Source organism: Pongo pygmaeus, chromosome 2 (genome assembly GCF_028885625.2).
Source record: "Pongo pygmaeus isolate AG05252 chromosome 2, NHGRI_mPonPyg2-v2.0_pri, whole genome shotgun sequence".
Taxonomy (NCBI): Eukaryota; Metazoa; Chordata; class Mammalia; order Primates; family Hominidae; genus Pongo; species Pongo pygmaeus.
Genome location: NC_085930.1, coordinates 33,493,805 through 33,514,345, shown reverse-complemented (window position 1 = coordinate 33,514,345; position 20,541 = coordinate 33,493,805). Strand labels below are relative to the sequence as shown.

The 20,541-nt window shown below is 37.0% G+C and overlaps 1 protein-coding gene and 1 non-coding gene across 51 annotated transcripts in view; one reads left to right on the top strand and one right to left on the bottom strand.

Annotated features, from left to right (window-relative positions):
• ABI3BP (ABI family member 3 binding protein) overlaps positions 1 to 20,541 on the top strand; it is a 255,252-nt gene that overhangs the window by 43,142 nt on the left and 191,569 nt on the right. The gene's annotated exons all lie outside the window — the stretch shown is intronic.
• On the bottom strand, positions 3,686 to 3,792 carry LOC129034321 (U6 spliceosomal RNA). Its single transcript, XR_008501825.1, has one exon. It is a non-coding gene; the product is annotated as a U6 spliceosomal RNA (small nuclear RNA).

The following is a 20,541-nucleotide window of genomic DNA, read 5'->3' as shown; positions in this document are numbered from 1 at the left end:
CCAACAATTTAATGAATTGACCTGGAAGTGGTTTATGTCCCTTTTGTGCACAACCTACTGATGAGAATTAGTTACATGATTGTGACTAATTTCAAGAGATGGGGACATATAATTTTCATGTGCTCAGAATAATAGGGGAACCAGATATCAAGAAACAGCAGTGGTATCTGCCCCATCATTTGACATGCCATATATTTTGTTTTTGTTTGTGTGTGTGTGTGTGTGTTGTTTTTCTTTTTTTTTGAGAGAGAGTCTGAGTTTTGCTCTGTCATGCATGTTAGAGTGCAGTGGTGTGATCTCAGCTTACTGCAACCTCCACTTCCCGGGTTCAAGCAATTCTCCCTGCCTCAGCCTCCCAAGTAGCTGAGATTACAGGTACCTGCCACTGTGCCTGGCTAATTTTTGTATTTTTAGTAGAGACGGGGTTTCACCATTTTGGGCAGCCGGGTCTTGAACTCCTGACCTCAGGTGATCTGCCCAGCTTGGCCTCCCAAAATGCTGGGATTACAGATGTGAGCCCCCACGCCTGGCCTGACATACCACATGTTTTACTTATTATTTCTTTATTTATCTCTTCTCACTAGAATGTAAACTCAATGAAAGTATGGTTTTTTGTTTGTTTTATTCATTGTTTGTTTTGTTCCAGCTTATGGCAGAGAGCTTAATAAATATTTGTTAAATAAATGAGTGATTAGATTTTTATAATGATTTTAAGAAAAAGAAATACCACCCTTCCTTGCAGATTTGTAGATAGATGCAAAAGATTCCACGTGTAAAGTATTGTTAATACTATTACTTCTTGTTGTATGGTAGAATTCTAATTAGAAGACATCTGTGAAATAGGAGATATAAAAATATTATCCAAACAATGGAGGATACAGGCAGAGAATAGTCTAATTTAAAATCTTATGAAGAAGAGAAACACATAAGTCAAACATCTAATATGGCTGCCACTATATTTAATAGTTGCTAAATGCATGGAAATCATCCAATATCATTTACAGGGCAAAAAAATAGTCCCAATGAACATGTTGTAAAGGGAAACTGAATCAGCACCATCATTTGTGAAAGTATTCATCTTCACTTGTTAAAAAGTCCACCCAGCCCTGTGCCTTGCCTTGCTCTGATGATGCTATTGAGACACCCTTCTGACATGCATGGAGTATCGTACTTGGATCTCTGTCAGGGACAGGACCGTGTTCTTTTCTTGGATCCAGTCTGTTCTTTTACTGAGCAGACAGCAAGCCCCTCATGCTAGAAATATGCAGCTGGGATTCTCAACATCAAAACTTCCACTTCTGCCTGGTGACACACGTGCTGACTGCTCTGTGTGGTTATGGAATGCCTTTGCTGACTTTATGAAAAGAGACATGTCTTACTTTCCCTGCCCAATCCCTTGCCAGTTGAGCTTTATGATTCTGTAAAAAAAAAAAAAAAAAAAAGACAAAATTTAAAACATTAAAGAGATGATAAACACGTTTACTTTTGCCCTGGGCTTGGTGGTAACATGCTGTTTCTTGATAATTATGAGAGCTGCTAATAGGCATTTTCCATGTATGCTTTTATGTCTTGTGGATTTATGTGACAGTTTATCTGGTGCCTTAGTTGGGGCCCAGAATTGTAGAGGAAAAGGGTTCACCACCCCATTAGTAATAATGCAGATGGACTAATCCATTGCCACTCAAACAAGATTTTCACGCTAAGATTATCTACCAAGATCATCCATGTGTGATGTAAAGGTCTGTGGAACTGTTTGGATCTAGGTTGGTCTCATCCCACCTGTTTTTGAAGGGTATGGCTGAGACTTATATTGTAAAGTACCTGTCATTCTTAACGTAGTCAGTTTATTGCTACTTTATTTATTTAAATAAATTATAACAGCAAAGGATAGAGGAAATGGATAAGGAATGAGGAGAGGCTGCCAGAGAACGGCTATTTTAAAAATAAATGTACTGAAGGAAGGGCATGTACGTGAAAATAGGCCTTAAATTGATTAGAAGGGATTTCGTGACTGATAGTGAGCCAGTGAAATTCTATCCAAAGGGTAATTCCAAGATTTCATGATTCCCAGCCTTCTTTGTCCTTGTTTATAATTTTACCAAAAGAAAAACTTGGAGTTGTTGTCTTTTTGGTCTGAAGTTAATGCTTCCTGTTTGTATTACTGATTCCAAGTTTTGGGTTATTATGCCACATTAGAAAATAGCAATAAGTCTTTCATATGACCATTGAATTATTTCTAAACAATTAAAAGATAAATACATTAATAATAATTAAAAGGTAAATATCTCATGTATATTTCTAAATGTGTTTGAGAGGAAATGTTCTGATCAGCACCAGAAATATAATGCCTAGAGTTCACTGTATCTGGACCTTTGTTACATGTACTAGTGTTTGGGAGTGAGAAAGACAGTTCATCCTAAGAGCTAATCTACAGTCTGGCCCCAAGAGGGAGGGAGAATAGTTACAATTACTTTTAAGTTCCTCCCAACTCTGAGTTTCCAAGTATCTATGAGCATGATCCTTTCTTTTTAATCGAACTGGTCTATTTGCTTTTTTTAATTTTGTTCAGGGTTTGCAGTTCAACATGAGCTTCTTGCTACTACCATTTTTTACCTGGAACATTCTTTCAAGTCCTGCCTTTTATTTGACTCTTATTTTCAAAGCTAAGCTGAAGTCTCATCTTCTCCATGAACCTTTGCCTAGAGAATAATATCCACTCCCTCTAAATTCAAGAAATGTAAAGCATTGCTTTGTATGACAATCGTCTCTCTGTCTGGTAACCTCTTTGAGGTCAAAAAAATAGTATTTCTTTCTCTGAGAAGTGTTCCCAACAGTATCTTCTTACATGCCTCAGAAAAATCCTTGTTTTCCTTTGCAAATGTAATTTTTTGCATATAGCTCTTATCATGTGTCAGAGTTAACTTCTGGAGATCAGTATCCCTTACTACTGATGTGTGATGTAGTATCTTACTCATTTTTGCATACACGCTATTTAGCCTGTGCCTATGACATTATTTTGTGATAGTCTGTTTTTCTTCATTTATGAGTCTAGCCTTATTCTGACCTTTATTCTGTGAGCATTAAGGAGTCACGTGCTGTTTTTGTCCAGCAGGGACAGAGGAAAGAGATAACGTAACAAAGTAGTATTGTAGAGTGATTAACTCGGAAATAGTGGGAAGGGTGGATTGGAAAGGTAATGAGGTTGGTAATTATAAAAATGGAAGACTGGCTGGTCTTTTCAGGCCAAGCCTTTGGATATTATGTAGGCACAGGAGACAAAATTGCCTAGTGTTTGAAGCCCAGAAATGCATTTACCCAAAAATGAATGAGCCCATCCTACATGGGTTTGAAAGAAGTATATTTGAAAAGTGAAAAGAATCAAAGATGACATCAAGAGGATGCAGGATGAAGTTTTAGAAGCTAGAAATGCAAACAGAGAGTCAAAGAGTGGATAAAATAGAGCAAGTAAACAGCTCAGGGTAGCTAGGTGGAATTTTATAGAAATAAAAGGAAAAATGGTATAGAAACTTCATCTAGAATACATAAAAGAGAAACAAGCAATTCCAAGTTGAGATGGTTTTGCATTTATGTCCTCAGTGTCTTAGTGCTTTGCTGATGGGCCTCTTCCTAAAAATACTTCTCTTTTTTTAATGTATCTTATTTACAATTCTATTTTTTTGTTTATGAAAATATGGAACACTTCACGAATTTGTGTGTCATCCTTGCGCAAGAGCCATGCTAATCATCTCTGTATACATACAACTTTAGCATATGTGCTGCCAAAGCCAGCAAAACAATTTTCTTAAATTATAAAATACCTATTTGCTTCTTTTAATTTAAATGGAATCTAAATGTTTTCTGTACATATTAATAGATCTAATAGCATATTCCATGGTGTTTTTATACCAAATTACAATTAGAGTGTTTAATTTTTTTCTAGTACAAAAGATGCAGTATATAGTACATATACAAGGTGAACATCATTTTATTATTATTTATTTTTAATTAACAAAAATCATACATGTTTATGGTAAACAACATGATGTTTTGAAATATGTATACATTGTAGAATGGCTAAATCAAGCTAATTCACTAAGCTAATTGCTTCACATGACATTTTTTGTATCTTAAAATCTACTTTTAGCAATTTTCAAGTGTATTTGAATTGTTATTAACTATATTGTTATTAACTATAGTCACTATATTGTATAGTAGGTATTGTGAGCTTAAAATGTTTCTTGAGATGAATTGATCTGGACGGGAGACAGTTTTGGTCAAAATTTAAGGGATTATTTGTAGACAAGAGATAAAAATGTCTTTCCCCTTAAAGATCAGAATACTAGCAGGAGGAGCTGGGATTTTATTCAACTGTGTACAAATGGGGTGAACTAGAGTTAATAAACTGTGATCTTGTTGGGTGGGGCTAAGAAAGAAGGTGAGATAGGAATTGCTGGAAAACATTGACTTATTTACAACTCATTGCAAGTAATTTAAATGAAATGAAACCATAACCTATATATGGTTTGTCCTTAAGAATGTCTTCTATTATAATAAAATTTTGGGCTCAAGATGACCTGCACCAAAGTGGTCGAGGAGAAGGAAAAGAAGAAAACTCACTTTTTAATTAGAAGTTTAGCCTTTCAGAAGAGAACCACTGCTCCAAGTCCTCAGGATGGTAATGAAGCAAAGTCATAAGCATCCTTGCATTTGGACTTCTCCATGTTTTATGCAGGTTTTGGAGCAAGATGTGTATAAAACCTGACTCCTCAAGTGTGACTTGAGTGCCTAGGACTGTGACACATCATGGAAGGTAGAGAAGTAAACTGGTTTTGAGGAAGATAATGATGGTTGGAGCCTGACCGCATCAACAAAAGTGTCAGTGGTTCACAAAGCTTGTAGGACTGGAACGAAATGAGTATTCAGAAATAGAGGCTCAGATATCAGAATCAGCTAAGCTACTTACTAGCTAGCAGCTAAGTTATGATTGAAACCTTAATTGTAAAGCAGTTCTCTAAAGGAGCAAAAGATGGAAACTTTGTGAATTGCCATGTTATGAAGGCCAGAGGAGGAAGAGAAGTAACGGAGAGAGATGGAGATTTCATGGAAAATGAGAATTAGGATACTACTGTGTCACAGAGTAAAATCAAGGTGTAGGGGGAGGTGGGGCAAAGGGTGCTCACACACTTGCATACACATGTGAGGGCAGATGCATTAGGGTGGTCAGAGGTCTGTAATGCTATAGAGAAGTTATGGGAAATGAGAACTTCAGACAAATGTCTGAAACATGGGATTCTCCAGTCTGCACTAGACTTATCTCAGACATTTTTAGAATTATTAAAATCATTGGAATTATTCTAATGCTGGCGTGGGAAATAATAGATATTTTGTTACTCTCCTGTGAGCAGTTAGTGTGGCAGATGAATGTTAAGAATTAGTCCACATTGTTCTTTTGAGAGGTTTTGGGCGCATCTTATCCTCAGTTGACTTTAGTGTGCTGGGATTAATGTAATGTTCCCTGGGCACGTGGCCTCAGCCCCATAAAACAGGTTGTCACGTTACTATGAATGACTAGTATGAGATGCCTGGACGAGGATGGACACCACAGAGATCAAGTACATGCATATGATGATTAGAGCCCTTAGAAATAACTCTCCACTCAGAAGAAAGATTTCCTTGTGGAAATGATATGAAATGCCATTAGATATTTGTAATCTTATATTAATTTTTAAAAGAGAGTAGATGAAAAGAGTGTTTGACCAGCAAGAGATGTTGATAGTCTACACCTTATATAATATCATGTAGAATGAATTATCACAGATATCAACACCTCAACCTTCATCTTTACTTTTCCTCAGTCTGAAATTTCCTTCTTCCTGTTCTCTGGACAAGTCCTTCTTGACATTCAAGACCCAGATCAGATGCTACTTCTTCTGTGATACCATTCCTGACTCACCCACTTCTAACTAGTCAGTGCTCCTCTGAATTACCTCTGCATGCGGGTCCCTCCTCTATGTAGAATTTGTTGAGTGCGTTGAGTAATAACTTACAAGTCTACATCCTCCAGTACAGTACAGTTTATTTGAAGAGACTCATTTGCTTATTATAGTATTAATTCCTATCAAGCATAATATTTTCCATTTTAAAAAACTATTGTATGTGTTTGTTCATTCATTCAAAACATATTAATTGAATATCCTTTCTCTGCCAGGCACTGTGTGCTAGGGACAGTATCCTTATATAGCTTATAGTCTGCATATAAACGGCATCTATATAGAATGAATTTTTGGTTGGAAGACAAGGAATGTTAAAAATTCAAAGTACACTGAAATGAAAAAGAACCCATGGATAAAGTCAGATCAAAAACAACCTTACTGAGCTGCACAGTTCAGGAACTGCTTTTCACAATCTGTGTTACTTAATCTTCCCATCAACTCTGAGAGAGTTCTATGATTAATACTACTTTATAGGAGAAAAGGTGACATTTGGATAGTAAGTAAATTATCCATGTAACAGTTGAACAAAAGGGCAATTGTAGGTTTAATTTGGGACTTGAACACAGATTTTCCAACTCCAAACCCTGTGGCCCATTACATTCCACTATACAGTCCTCCTTCTTCAAAACGCCACTCCTTACAGCATCAGATGAGGAATCTCAAGGTCATGGAAATATCAGTGCTTCCATAGCCAAAAATTTTAGCAATAATCTCACAAACAATACAATGAGTTTATCTAATTGTCATATGGATTCAATATAACAGATCTTAAATGTGATTTTAAAAAACTGAGCTCAAACTTTATAAGATCAATACCTTATCCCAAAAACAAATACCAAATTTCACCAAAATAAATTCAATTGTTGGCCAGGCATGGTGGCTCATGCCTGTAATCCCAGCACCTTTTGAGGCCAAGGTGGGCAGATCCCTTGAGGCCAAGTGTTCGAGACCAGCCTGGTCAACATGGCGAAACTCCGTCTCCACTAAAAATAACAACAAAAACAAAAAAATAGAGCCATGCATGGTGTTGTACACCTGCAGTCCCAGCTACTTGGGAGGCTGAGGCATGAGAATTGCTTGAGCCCGTAAGGTAGAAGCTGCAGTGAACCAAGATCGCACCACTGCACTCCAGCCTGTGACAGAGCGAGAATGTCTCAATAAATAAATAAATAAATAAATACTTCAATTGTGAATTTATTGAGATGATTGTTAAACTGTGCCAACTCACTGAGATGATATAGGGTCAGTTTACCTACTATCAAAGAAAATTCCCAGTGAATTAATTGAAAGATAGTAGTGTCATTAAAAATAAAGATATAAAGCTATATTTATATTGAAGAAAATGCAGGTTATGGAACAGCACTTGGAGTATAACCTTATTTTTGTAGACTGTAATATATTATTCCCAGGAAAAACTATCTGGAAGAACATATAAAAATGTTTACAGAAGAATCATCTGCATATTAAATGAATAATTTTAAAAAAATATTCTCTTTTCCAGCTCTCTTATATTTCTTATTAAAATGAACGTGTACAAGTTGAGTATCCCAAATGCTCAAAGGAAATGCTCATTAGAGCATTTTGGATTTTGAGTGTTTGGATTTGTGATACTCAACCAGTATAATGCAAATATTCCAAAATCCTAAAAAATTCTGAAATTTGAAAAACGTCTGGTCCCAAACATTTAGGATAAAGGATACCCAACCAGTATTATTTGTGTAATTTTTTAAGTTAAAAAGTGAATGCAGGGACTATTATTGGGGTAGAGGAAAGGGAGATGAAAATGTGCCACCAGCCTGGGAGGGAAGTGAAATGAGTGATTTGGGAAAGACAGAAGTATTCATATAGTAAGTTGTAAGCAGTTTAATTCTCAGGCTGTCTCTACCAATTGCGGCAATTAAACTGCAATTGCTTTGTTTTCATGAAGCTTTTGGCTAAAAACAGAATTAATAACAACTGATTTTAGTAACCCATTCTGTTTGCAGTAAGGACTTGTATGGATCGAATTCCATTTAAACTATAATCTAGTTGTAAAATATGTTTGGCACTTTTCATTTTAAAAATAGCATTTTTTTTCTACTGAAATCAAATCTTGTTCTGAGCATTTGAGCTGCTTGTTGCTAAGAACTTGTGAGGCAACATTTCTACCATGTGGACTTATTTTTAATCATCTAAGATTTGAATTTGTATTATTCATTTCTCAGAAGTTTGGCTTATGTGTAGCTTCGTAGCGAAAAACAATTTAGCTTTGCTTCTAACACATATTTTAATGTATTCTACCAGGGCCCTGCATGATCTGACCGCCTGTCCTCTATAGCTTCCCTGCATACTCCTTAACCCATTATATCCCACCAGACTGACTTTGTTTAGGATCTTTAAATCCATCATCTACTTCCTCCCTCAGCACCTTTGCTCATGCTGTTCCTTACGTCTGAGAATGCTGTTCCTGCCCTCCCTCTTCACCCAATATGCACACTTAAACATTGGCTGACTCATTCCTACCCACTCATTAAATGTGTTACCTCTTCAGGTCACAGCCGTTATGGAGCTATTGAAGGTTTGGGCACCTCAGTCCCGCAATCTTTGATTTTCCCTCTAGTGTTCCCCTGGATCTATTTCCTGCTACCAATAAATTGCCTTATCCGCCATTCTTTACCTTTTTTTTCTCAGCTTTATAGTTTTTGCTACCTAACAGTTTACTATCTCAACTTCAACTTACTCCAATCCCTTATTCTGTCTCCTGGTCTCTCTTTCTTACCATTTTAATTAATTCATTTCACACTGGGGAATAGTATAACCAGTGGGAATTACTGTATTCATATTTGCAGTGTCTAAGGAACAATTTCCCATAGGCAGTATTTGGACTACTCAAAGGACAATCACATTTCTTCACTTCCAAGTTCAGAGTTTTGAGTGAAGTGGGGAAATTTATTGTAGCTCCTAGGTTTAAAATACAAGAAAAAAAAAATTTGCCTGATAAAAAGTTGTGAGACAGCCTTCCTTCTTATTTCTGCAATTTAAAGTCAGGAAGATTTTTTTCAAATGCATTCATGCAGTTAGATTTTGCGAACATTGGGTAAGTGTTATAAAATTCTATTTTAAGCACCTAGTCTTAAGCTTGGGCCACACCCACTAGATGAGGAAATTTTAATAATGTCAGCCTGGTAGGCAATGATGCCAAGCCACTTTGACTTTCTTTTTCTCACCTAGTAAAGTTCAAATACTACATTAATAGCAAACCATCAGAGATGTTAATAATGAGATATATCAGGTGTGTGCATAATTCAAAATTTCAATGTTTTATTAATATTGAAAAACATTTTAGACACTCAAAATCTTTTAATTATTACCGTAAAAATGACAAATATTGTCAAAATAGTAATAAATCCCTAGTCAGGAAAGATAGCTATTTATTTTCATAGAAAAAACCAACTGAAGCATTTGGTTACAAGGCAAAATGTACATGTAATTTCATTTTAATTTTAAGTACAAATAAAGTTAATGTCTTCAGAACTGATTAATTTCATGGTGAACAAATATTCACATAATTAGTGTAGCCTAAACTATTCTTAAAACTGAAATGACTGGAGATTGAAAAGACAACTCAGTAATTTATTCTGCTTCAAATTCAAACTCATTTCTTTTCTTTTTTTTTTTTTTTTTGAAACGGAGTTTCGCTCTTGTTGCCCAGGCTGGAGTGCAATGGCACGATCTCGGCTCACCGCAACCTCTGCCTCCTGGGTTCAAGCGATTCTCCTGCCTCAGCCTCCCAAGTAGCTGGGATTACAGGCATGCACCACCACACCCAGTTAATTTGGTATTTTTAGTAGAGATAGGGTTTCTCCATGTTGGTCAGGCTGGTCTCAAACTCCTGATCTCTGGTGATCTGCCCACCTCGGCCTCCCAAAGTGCTGGAATTACAGGTATGAGCCACCACACCCAGCCTTCAAACTCATTTCTAAGGATGTCAACGGTCATTGTATTGTTTTGCAAAAAGTGTATTTCTTGTTTTCTGGATAAATTTGGAATCACAATAATTATTATAACAAAATAAGTGATCTCATCTTTTTTTTTTTTTTTTTTCTTTTTGAGATAGAGTCTTGCTCTGTCACCAAAGCTGGGGTGTGTGGCATGATCTCGGCTCCCCTCAGCCTCTGCCTCCCAGGTTCAAGCAATTCTCCTGCCTCAGCCTCCGAGTAGCTGTGATTACAGGCACATGCCACTACGCTTGACTAATTTTTGCATTTTTAGTAGAGACAGGGTTTCACCATGTTGCCCAGGCTGGTCTCGAATGCCTGACCTCAGGTGATCTGCCCACCTTGTCCTCCCAAAGTGCTGGGATTGCAGGCAGGAGCCACCATGCTCGGCCAATCTCATCTTCCTTAATGACTAAAGATGGAAATCCCAGGGCTTAAAATAATTAATTTTATTATCTAACGTATATTTAGTGACATTGATAAAACAAGACAGCTCATTTTCTGGATGATCACAATTTGGAGTGGTCCTCAAGCAAGAGAAATATTCACAATCTTAGCAATTAATATAAAACTGGAAAAGTTTGGGAGTTTCTTAATAAATTATGCATAAACTTACCATATGACCGAACAATTTTACACCTACATATTTACCTCCCAAAACTAAAAATATATGTTCACACAAAGACTTGTACATGAAATATTATAGCAGCACTATTCATAGCTAAAACTGGAAACAATCCAAATATTCATCAAATATTTGGATTGAATAAACAAAATGTAATATATTCATAAAATTATATTTAGCAATTAAAAGTACTGAACTAGTGATACAACATGGGTGGATGAGTCTCATAAAAATTATACTGAGTGAAAGAAGCCAGGTGCAGAAGAGAACATGTCGTGTAAGTCCATTTATATTTAATTACCAGAAAAGCAGAAAGTAGACCAGTGGTTGCCTAGAGCTAAGGGTGGGAACAGAGAGATTTACTATAAATGGGTAAAATGGAATGTTTTAGAGTAATGGAAATGTTCTGAATATGGATTATGGTAGATTTAGTAAATTACATAAATTTAGCAACTTCTGTGAGTTTGAGCTATAAAATCATTGAGCTGTACACTTACAATGGGAGAATTTTATGATATATAAATTATATCTCACTAAAGCTGTTAAAAATTATATGTGACAGTCACATATATTTCTTCCATATGCTTATGAAAATATTTGTTCCTTTTTTTATATTTGAAGTACAATTTGGGAGTCCTATGAAAAAATTATCTGGAAATTATTGTTTCCTTAAAAAATTATTTTCTGATTTATTTGGATTTTCTTGCACTTTAATAGGAAGATAGTATTTTTTCTGGATTAGATGTTAGAGACACTTTTGAGTATTAGATTGAGAATGAATTTGAGATTCCTCAAAATATTTTACAGAGGAGAAAAATGAGGCTTAGAGACAACAGCTGACCTAAAGTCAAACACAATTAAAGGCCAAGTTGATCGCAGAACCCCTCCTGCTTCTTCCACAACATATTATTAATAATATGAGATGCCCACAGTGGAGTTGAGAGCAAATGGCCTTTCTTAGAGCCTCCTGACATCTCTTGGCCACTCAGCCTTAGTATATGAGGCCACTTGGCCATATTCTCAGGATAAGTTTAGCCATTTCCCTGCAGTCCTTGGAAGACTTTTGAGGCTGTGAAATCTCCAAATGAACAACTATATACCATCCGTACTGGTTATTTATGAACTAAACAAATTACAAATAATTCATGAAGATGCCAAATGTCTAAGCAAAGATGGCAGATAAAACCATTGGTTCCCGTTTCATCTCATGTTTTTTATTTGCAAAACTTAAAAAAAAATCAGATTTCTTTAAGAAAGCTGTGTGATTTTTTGACAATGTTTTTACAAGATGGCAAAATTTTCATTTTTTATCAAGAGTATTTTCAATTTGCTCCCTGGAACAGTGTTTCGCAATAGAAATATGTAATCTTGTACATGCAGGATGTTTTAGTATTGGTAGAAGTAACATTTTCTGCTTTGTCTTGTAAATAATCACTCTGATTAAACTTAAAATCTGTTTGGCCAATGGAATTTAATGAGTGCCCAAATTGGAGTTATCAAGAGAAGAAAAGAAAAAGAAGTATGAGTCCTTTTGGGAAATTACTCAGAGTAATATTAATTTAAATGATACATTTTCTATTTTTTGATACCTGATCACTCTGAGAATTGTAAGGGCAGGATTTTTAAAATTAAAAACAGTTAAACTTGTCTACTTTCATCTTCATGAAAATCATTCTTTGACATAAGAAAGTCAATATTACACTTCATTATCAAAAGAGGCTCATGCCTGGCATTCTCTCAGCTGGGAGTGAGAGGGAAAGATGTCAGAGACCTTGAGTATCAGTGTCCAGTATTTAGCTTTTCAGTGAAGATGAAGTCATTATATGGTTTTATCTGCACTTACTACTAAGAATTTAGTTAAGTCTAGTAATTGTCTATTATAAATAGAAGAGTTGATAGTTTTGTTTCCCTGGTAAATAGCATTATAAGTAAATAATCTGGAAAATTAGAAATATACATATATAATTTCACTTTTTCTTGGAAAAAATTTTATCATCATATAATCAACATTTAAAAAATAGTACAATCAAAAGAGGCTGATTATGAAGACAACTGAAAGATGTAAAAATGTTGGCTTTAATAACTATCTGAATACTACTGTGACAATAACAACAAAAAGCTACTGATGCATGCAACAAAACTGATATATCATCAAGACATTTTAAGTGCAAGAGACCTTACATAAAAGACTACATACTGTGTGATTTTATTTAATCAAAGAGTCTAGAACAGGCAAACTAATCTATGATAGTAAAATTAAGAACAATAGTTCCTGGGAGGATGTGGTGGGGAATGAACTGGGAAGGGGCATGAGGAAATTTTCTGGGTTGATGATGATATTATAAATCTTGATAAAGGTTTGGGTTACATAGATGTATGGCATTTGGGGAAAACAGTAATGTATAGTTAAGATTTATGTATTTCATTGTACCTAAATTTTATCTCAAACGAAAAATATAAATATTAAACTTTAGTTAATGGCATGCGTACTGAAGTGTTTGGGGGTGAAGGGTACTGAAATTCAGTTGACATGGAAATTAATTAAAAATTAAGATGGATTGAATGATGGACAGAGGGATGGAGAGATGGAAATGTATATGATAAATGAGTAAGACAGGAATCATTGACTTTTGGTTGCTGCCTTATGGATGTGCTCTGCACAATTCAAGTTTTTGCATGTTTAAAATTTTTTATAATAAAATGTTGGAAAATAACTCATCTTTGATTTTAAATCTCTAAATATATTGGTTAGATTTAAAGACACATAATTGACATTCAGAAGTTAGTAGTATTCCAAACATAACATTTTACCTTCTGTGTCTCCAGAAATAGTTCTCAGAAACCCTAATTAACAGAATTTGTTCACAGACCAAAATATGTGTAACAGTCTCATGACAGGAAATTTAACAGAGTTTTGAGTGAAGTTTCTTTTCTCCATACTGTATTGAATATCTGTAAATGTCTTTCAAATGACATTGAGCCCATTAATTTTATTGTTGATGCACTGAATTTTAAAAGAGTAATAGCTCTCAAACTTGAGTATTCACCAAAATAACCATACAGCTTGTCGAAATACACATTGCTGCCCCCAGAGTTTCTAATTCAATAGGTCTGGGATGGGGTCTCACAAGTTCCCAGATGATGTTGATTCTCTAATCTGGAGACCACACTTTCAGAGCCCTAGAATTGAGCCTAGCCCATCTTCCATCAAGAGCACTTCATACCATCACTTCTTATGTTGAAGAGCAACAGAATGTAAGCAAATCATCTCCATGAATTTTCATGAAAATAAGCAAAGAACAAAAAGAAGAGAAATGAGTCTTGTTAAATTCCTTAGCCTATTGGGTTACTTTTCTATTTATTAAAAAACAATAATGACTAAGAATCTACCATTTTTCCAAAGTGGTACAGAAAAAGTATTACAAAATAAACTTTGACACCTTGTATTTTTCTCCTTTCTTCCCTACCTGCTTTTGGTATATCTATCCTCATGGGATAAAAACTATTTTTGGGACTGATTAAACAAAACTAAAGGGACGTTTTCTATATATATTCTTTCTTCCACCCCTTTTATATCAGGTTCAGAATCCCTCAACTGTAGCGTTGTTTTACTAATTCTGCTAATCATGCTACACTGAAACAACTGACTTACTCATCTACCCGATTTACTAGAATGGACGTCCAGTCTTTGCAATTAGACATATCATATTTGAATTTGTGTCACTAATGCCTACTACCCAGTAGTTAATGAAAGGAATAAAATAAAAAGCAGATAAGTAAAAATATATTTGCCCCAAGGTAAATACACATTTTATTTAGTTTTTTTGGTCAGTTGAAGTTAACCATGTCACTGTCCCACTTCCCTTACAGCAAACACCTATATATGATCATTGATTGTGTGAGGTTGCCTCTCCCACCTTCCCCTTCCAAAAAAACCCAAGCGCACTTCAAACTTTAAAGAGTAATTTTAGCATAATCAGATTGAGGGAATGTGTGCAATTGACACCTGTGTATGTCTCAGAATGAGGTGTCTTCTTAAGAATGAGAGACTGTTGACTTAGAAAGTAGTCTTTGAAAAGCAATTTTCCTACTTGGCTGTTGGTTGGGTTACAAAGTCAGTAATGTAGTTATTGCTCCTTTGGTAAAACTATTAGCCTTGCCAAATGGTGCTGAAATGTCCACATTGGCAGGTTCAGTCTGTCTCATTCAGTCATCCAAATTCACCAGACGGTGAAGTATTGGCCTGAGGAATCAGAGCACTGGGAATTCTGACCAAGGTGGAAACTGTGGTTGTTTTAGCTAAATTGGAACTCATTTGTGCAAACAGCTGGGCAAACAGATATAAAGTGCCCCATTAGGAAGTGAAGATTTTCCCCCTTGGACTTTTTGTAAAGTGACATTTCTTTCTAAATTCGAAAGTAACCATCTTCTGGGTACTTGGTGACCAAAATGTCCTAATAAAAAGCTCACTAATTGACTCCTAGGAATTATGGATCTATGGATATTGCTCGGGTGTGGCTTTATGAAGGGAGTGCTCCAGGTGAACTGAGACTTTTAATTTCCTGAACTCTGAGAACACATGTTGCATGTGGGAGCATGTCTTCCAGCTGGCAGACTTGCAACAAGGCGTCTTGGAGAGGGAACGTGCTGTTCTGCTTGCCCTGGAGCAGAAAGCATGGAATGCTGTCATATGAGCTTCTTGCTAAAATAATGTTCATGTATAAGTAAAGTCAAGTTTTGATTTTTTAAAAAAGCCCCCATTCCTTGCCACTGAAACAGCTATCTATGTGGCTTGTGGGACTTTTACCATAGCTTTTATTCTGTACATTTTTTTAAATGTAATTATTCTTTGGATTTATACAAATCTTGCTTTATTTAATAATTTTAATCAGAATTTTTTTCTTGTGTTTTCTGATTTGTGTTTATAGAACACAAATAGGGATGCCTTCTGTCCACCTCTAAATCTGTGTGCTATTAATTTACAAAAGTCCAGAATCGCTTTTCCTCTATATTCTTATTTAAATTCCTGACTCATCATATGGGATATATATATAGTGAAGTAATTTCCTTTGTAAATGAGGGATTACCATGTCCAAAGTCCAAAGTGTTTGTAGCTGAGTTCCTATCTAGCCTGCACCAGGCATCCTACTACTAGTATCCCTAATTACCAGTAACAGCAGAATTAGGAGGCAGGGAAGATAAAAATGAAAGGCATGCAGTAAGAAGAGCAGGATGGGTGGGGTGGCTTGAGGCCTATGAGGAAAGGTTGGGATGGTAGGTTGGTTACCCTTATCAAATCTTTCATTTGTGTAAGTAGCAACTATTTTTGAATGGCCTTTGTGAATGTGGCTATGTATATAGTCACAAATAAAAGATGGTTTGAATGGTGCCATAATAAAGATGATAAAATAGATAAAAATAAATAAAGATAAAATAGATAAAGACGATAAAAAGATGATTTGAATGAGTTTTGCACTGCATAACTTGAACAACTGTCAGCAACATCCCTCTGTCTGGAAGACATGTTTTAGAGCAGCTACATGTTCACTGCCCACTAATTCTCTGTAAGCACTCAGAAATTCCCTACTGGGACCTAGTAAAACTCCATTCCCAAAGAGTTGGGAAGACAGTGATGGAGAATCTGGGATTTTGAGAAAAGATTCCAGCCTGGAGATCCAGAGAGCCAGGATAAAATGAGATATATGCAATTGGCAGTTGGAATATAAGAACTTTAAATTTAGAAAGAATTTGCCTAACAATTATTCTGTGATTCCAATTACAATTCTGCACACACACATGCATGCACAGGCACATGCGCGTGCACACACACACATGCACCCCCCAACAACGTCCACCACCACCAAAGCAATTTAATTCCTTCTACCTACTTTGTTCTTTCATGCCATCATACCACTGCAGGAGGGGCCATGACTTTGTTCATCTCTACAACCACCTTACACAGACTCTCCTTCTGATGGAAGGTCATGTAAGCGTCTTGCTGTTTCAGCACTGGTTGAAAACACTTTTAATACTGTCTAATATTACTTAATTGATAACATCATTTAATTTTCATTCTCCTTAAAGTATTTAGCTGAAGCTGCCATGGTTTTTTGTTATGAAAATTTCCACTACCATCACTGACTTTCAGCTTGTCTTTGATAAGAAAAAAGTCATTTTACAGATTAACACACAAGACTACACATTTCTATATAAGGATCAGGAACAACTGAAGATACTTGTATAATAGCCTCTGGCCACTCTCTTCACAGTGACTCTTCACTGTCACAGGGAAATTACTGAAACTCCATGGTTTTTTCCTTTTAATACCTTTCCTTGGATTCCTGGTGGCAGGACAGGGAGAGTCATTTGAACAGAAAGCCTATGCTATGTGATCCCTTTTCGACTCCCTAAGAATTAAAGAAAATGTTAAATTATTGCCAATCCCTATGTTTGCTTCTTTGTTTTTTTTTTTTTAACTTTTAGGTTCAGGGGTACATGTGCAGGTTTGTTATATAGGGAAACTCATGTCACAGGAGTTGTACAGATTAATTTGTCACCCAGCTACTAAGCCTAGTACCCAATGGTTATTTTTTCTGATCCTCTCCCTCCTCCCATCCTCCTTTTTCAAGTAGGCACCAGTGTGTGTTGTTCCCCTCTTTGTGTCCATATGTTCTCATCATTTAGCCCCCACTTATAAGTGAGAATATGCGGTATTTGGTTTTCTGTTCTTGTGTTGGTTTACCAAGGATAATGGCCTCCAGCTCCATCTATGTTCCCACAGAGGACTTTCTCTTGTTCTTTTTTAAGATTATGGTTTGTATATCTTAGCATTAAAGTTTAATTTAATACAATCTATGTCATATACTATGATTTTTGGAAGCTTCTGACAGTGACTGTCCTGCTTAATACATAAACTTGAGATGTGACATCTTGACAGCTCCTTAATAAGCTGATATGACCATAAAGGCATTGGAATGTTTTCTACTTGTAACCCACTGTCAAAGAAGAGCATAGACTACGTTTGAAACTTAGTATTGTCAATTCTTAGAGCATAATAATTCCTGAAAAGGACTTACTAACTTTATGTATGTTGAGTGGTGAATAATAATATTAGACACTGTTAAAACGAATTCTGCCAGTGCTGTAAGATGCTTGAATGACCTTCCATTAGAAGAGTCTGTATAAGGTGGTTACGGAGATGAGGAAAGTCATAGCCCGTTCTACAGTAGCGTAATGGCATGCCAGACAAAAGATTCAACTATGTTGTGTATGTAAGTAATTTGTTCTGTTTAATTGCTGAGCTATATCTCATTGTAGGGATGAGCTATAAATATTTATCTATTCAACTGTTGATGGACATTTGGGTTTGTTTCTAGTTTGGCACTGCTTTAAATATTTGCACACAAGTTTTTACACAGACTTGTGTCTTCATTTCTCCCGAGTAAATACCTAGGAATGAAATTAATAGGTTATTAGCTAACTGGAAAGCATTTTCCCAAGTGGTTAGACCATTTAAAATTTACACTCAAAATATATGAGAGTTCCAGATGTACTACATTTTTCCTAACACTTGGGATTAGCAGTCTTTAATTTCAGCCATTCTTATGTGTAATATTTCACTGTGGTTTTAATTTGCATTTCCCTAATGACTCATGATATTAACGAAAAGTTGGTAAACTATGACCTGCAGGCCAAATCCAGCCCACTGCCTATTTTTATAAATATCACTCCATTGGCAAACAATTTCAAAAGCCAGCAGAAGACAAGGAATAGTAAAATCAGAGCAGAAATGAAGGAGACAGACAGGAAAAAACCTTCAAAAATCAGTGAATCCAGGAGCTGGTTCTTTGAAAAGATCAACAAAATAGACCACTAGCCAGACTAATAAAAATGAAAAGAGAGAAGAATCAAATAGATGCAATAAAAAATGGTAAAGGGAATCGAGGGGGGAGGAGCCAAGATGGCCGAATAGGAACAGCTCCGGTCTACAGCTCCCAGCGTGAGTGAGGCAGAAGACGGGTGATTTCTGCATTTCCATCTGAGGTACTGGGTTCATCTCACTAGGGAGTGCCAGAGAGTGGGCGCAGGACAGTAGGTGCAGCGCACTGCGCGCCAGCTGAAGCAGGGGAGAGGCATTGCCTCACTCGGGAAGTGCAAGGGGTCAGGAGTTCCCTTTCCAGGGGTGACAGACGGCACCTGGAAAATCGGGCCACTCCCACCCGAATACTGTGCTTTTCCGAGGGGCTTAGGAAACGGCGCACCAGGAGATTATAGCCCACACCTGGCTCAGAGGGTCCTACGCCCACGGAGTCTCGCTGATTGCTAGCACAGCAGTCTGAGATCAAACAGCAAGGCGGCAGCAAGGCTGGGGGAGGGGCGCCCGCCATTCCCCAGGCTCGCTTAGGTAAACAAAGCAGCTGGGAAGCTCCAACTGGGTGGAGCCCACCACAGCTCAAGGAGGCCTGCCTGCCTCTGTAGGCTCCACCTCTGGGGGCAGGGCACAGACAAACAAAAAGACAGCAGTAACCTCTGCAGACTTGAATGTCCTGTCTGACAGCTTTGAGGAGAGCAGTGGTTCTCCCAGCACCCAGCTGGAGATCTGAGAACGGGCAGACTGCCTCCTCAAGTGGGTCCCTGACCCGTGACCCCCCAAGCAGCCTAACTGGGAGGCACCCCCCAGCAGGGGCAGACTGACATCTCACAAGGCCGGCCGGGTACTCCAACAGACCTGTAGCTGAGGGTCCTGTCTGTTAGAAGGAAAACTAACAAACAGAAAGGACATCCACACCAAAAACCCATCTGTACATTACCATCATCAAAGACCAAAAGTAGATAAAACCACAAAGATAAGGAAAAAATAGAGCAGAAAAACTGGAAACTCTAAAAAGCAGAGTGCCAATCCTCCTCCAAAGGAACGCAGTTCCTCACCAGCAATGGAACAAAGCTGGATGGAGAATGACTTTGATGAGCTGAGAGAAGAAGGCTGCAGACGATCAAATTACTCTGAGCTACGGGAGGATATTCAAACCAAAGGCAAAGAAGTTGAAAACGTTGACAAAAATTTAGAAGAATGTATAACTAGAATAACCAATACAGAGAAGTGCTTAAAGGAGCTGATGGAGCTGAAAACCAAGGCTCGAGAACTACATGAAGAATACAGAAGCCTCAGGAGCCGACGCGATCAAATGGAAGAAAGTATCAGCGATGGAAGATGAAATGAATGAAATGAAGCAAGAAGGGAAGTTTAGAGAAAAAAGAATAAAAAGAAACAAGCAAAGCCTCCAAGAAATATGGGACTATGTGAAAAGACCAAATCTACATCTGATTGGTGTACCCGAAAGTGACGGGGAGAATGGAACCAAGTTGGAAAACACTCTGCAGGATATTATCCAGGAGAACTTCCCCAATCTAGCAAGGCAGGCCAACATTCAGATTCAGGAAATACAGAGAACGCCACAAAGATACTCCTCCAGAAGAGCAACTCCAAGACACATAATTGTCAGATCCACCAAAGTTGAAATGAAGGAAAAAATGTTAAGGGCAGCCAGAGAGAAAGGTCGGGTTACCCTCAAAGGGAAGCCCATCAGACTAACAGCTGATCTCTCAGCAGAAACCCTACAAGCCAGAAGAGAGTGGGGGCCAATATTCAACATTCTTAAAGAAAAGAATTTTCAACCCAGAATTTCATATCCAGCCAAACTAAGCTTCATAAGTGAAGGAGAAATAAAATACTTTACAGACAAGCAAATGCTGAGAGATTTTGTCACCACCAGGCCTGCCCTACAACAGCTCCTGAAGGAAGAGCTAAACATGGAAAGGCACAACCGGTACCAGCCACTGCAAAATCATGCCAAAATGTAAAGACCATCGAGACTAGGAAGAGACTGCATCAACTAACGAGCAAAATAACCAGCTAACATCATAATGACAGGATCAAATTCACACA